Source organism: Glycine soja, chromosome 17 (genome assembly GCF_004193775.1).
Source record: "Glycine soja cultivar W05 chromosome 17, ASM419377v2, whole genome shotgun sequence".
Taxonomy (NCBI): Eukaryota; Viridiplantae; Streptophyta; class Magnoliopsida; order Fabales; family Fabaceae; genus Glycine; species Glycine soja.
Genome location: NC_041018.1, coordinates 32396068 through 32398705, shown reverse-complemented (window position 1 = coordinate 32398705; position 2638 = coordinate 32396068). Strand labels below are relative to the sequence as shown.

Genomic DNA, 2638 nt, shown 5'->3' with positions numbered 1-2638 from the left:
TGCACTATTTGATGTGTGTGTGTGTTGAGAGAGAAATTTAATTGAATTGGGAGAAGCCCAATACAATTAAATTTTGGACCTTCCTAAAGAGGAAGTGAGCATTTGCTTGCTACACCCCATTGCCACATCATATAGTCACACTTTGTGCATGTCCTTTATGTTTTACATGTCTCATGACACCTAAGCACACTTAGTGGAGAATCTTGGACTTAATCTGGGACTAGTGGGCTCAACCATAGCTAAAATTCACTAATCATAATTTGTGAAATTTTGGCTCCAAATTTGGCTCCACAAATTCAAATTCAAATTCAAGTGAAATTTGAATAGAAATTCAAATTTCCCTCCAATTTTGTGACACTTAGGCTATAAATCGAGGCCTTGTGTGTACATTTTTTCAACTTTGATCATTTGATAATTACACTTCAAAGTTCAGACCTCATTTGAGGCATTAAATATTGTGCTCCTTCTCTCTTTCTCCCTTCACTCATCTTCTCCTACTTTCAAGCTATTATTCATGGCTTCCTATGGTGGTGGACTTGTTCTTGAATCATCTTCTTCTTAAAGTGGCGTCTCCAATCATCTTTCTTCCTTCTCCATTCCGCTTCCATTGATCTTTAACAAGCAAAGGACCCCATTGATGAAGAAGATCCAAGGCCTACAAGCTCCACATGGAGCTACACCATGTTGGGCTTCATCCTTGTTTGGTGGTAGTTCCTCCCGAATTAGGAAGTTCTTGTAGGGGGTTATCTAGTTTAGTTCTTCCACTTCTCTGGCCATAACTTCCTCAGCATCTATGGTGGGTGTTTAGAATTCTCCTGGATGATAGTCTTGAGGTGCCCGGCCTTTTTGGTGCTGGCCAGCTCAGAGAATAGGTCCGCTCTGGTGTTGCTTTCCCTGAGAATGTAGTACATTTTGAAACATTCGAAATTGTCAATGAGAGTCTTTGCAATGTGATAGTACTTGAGCAACACTATTTCCTTGGTCTGGTATATGTTGGCAACCTGTCCTTGGACAAGCTGCGAGTCTATGTAGCATCTTAGCTTCTTAGCTCCAACCTCTTTTACTAGCTTCAAACCTGCAATGAGTGCCTCATACTCTTCTTGGTTGTTTGAGGCTCTAAAGTTGAGCTTGAGGGCTTGCTCTAGGGTGATATTGTTGGGGCCTTCGAGGATGATCTCTGCCCTGCTTCCCTTTAAGTTGGATGCACCATCAACGTAAAGGTTCTACCAGTCTAGGGTGGTTGTGTCGTTTTCAACGAATTCTACTAGAAAGTTAACCATGAACTATGTCTTCATGGGGCTGTGATGTTCATACTGGATGTTAAACTCTGAAAGTTCTATAGACCAGACCAACATCCTTCCTCTGAGTTCTTGTTTTCTCAAAACTTGCTTGATGGTGTAATTCATTTTGACTACCACTTAATGACTCTGGAAGTAGGCCTGAGACATCGAGCCGAGGTAATGAGTGCTAGCGCCACATTTTTCTATCATCTGATAGTGCTTCTTAGTGTCATGGAGTTTGCGGCTGGCGAAATAGATAGGGAGTTGGTGCTTCCCTTCTTTTTGTATAAGGGTTGAGCTAACGACTTTGTCAACTACTAAAAAATACAAGAGTAGGGATACTCTAGGCCTAGGTCGACTCAAAACTGGTGGTGTGCCTATGGTCTTCTTGAAAGCCATGAAAGCTTGTTCGCAAGTTTCGTCCCATAGGAAGGGCTCAATTTTCTTAAGCAGGTTGTAAAACGGCTTCGCCTTTTCGGCGAGCTTCGGAAAGGACCTGGACCGGGATGCTAGCCTACCATTCAGCTTCTAGACTTCTTAGATGTTGGTTAGGCTGTGCATTCTAGTATGGTAGTACATTTGTCGAGGTTGGCTTCAATCCCCTAGTGAGTGATCATGAAGCCGAGGAACTTGTGTGTTGGTTCAAGTAGAATACACCTACTTTGTGGACATGATAAATGTAGAATGGTAAATAGACGAACTTCTTTTCATAAACAGCCATGAAAAAACTTTGCAAAAGATTATACTGTGGATCATAATGGCATCATTAGTTGCACTTGATGTTGGAAACTAACTTGTACTGCCTTGGAAAAAAAAAACATAGGTAATATGGTTTTGACTTTTGATTAATGTTACTTCAAAATGCGATGACTATGAGTGTTTTTTTTGTGTACAATAGTCGCACTGAGGTTTGAACCTAGGACCTCATGTATGGGTACTATAAGTTTGTCATGTCTATTATAAATGACTTTTCTTCTGTGCAATGGTGTCTTCACTTAGGTTCACCGCTGGATTAGCTGCAGCTATGCTGTTATGGCCAACAATCACAGAACACATTCACCTGACACGCAATGTGCACCAGAATCTCAGCTATGAATGCCCTACAGCCAAAACTGGTCTCCTCGGAGGTGGCGCCTTTCTATCCCTTGATTCATCTCCTTTGGTTGATTGCCCTTATGTTAGCTGACAATGCTCGTGAGGATTTCTTTGGAGAAGAAGAAGAAGATGGTGACAAGGGTGAATTTGGCGCAGCCTCCTCTGATTCAGGACTGAAGGGTAGTGCCTGAAGTGTGCTGCAGAGTTGAAATAAGTGTTGCATCCGGTATTTCTGTAGTTCCCTTTTAATCATGCCCTACAAT

The 2638-nt window shown here is 41.8% G+C and overlaps 1 pseudogene; it reads left to right on the top strand.

Moving 5' to 3' along the window:
- The first annotated feature begins 2227 nt into the window (after positions 1-2227).
- On the top strand, positions 2228-2638 carry LOC114391963 (annotated as a pseudogene).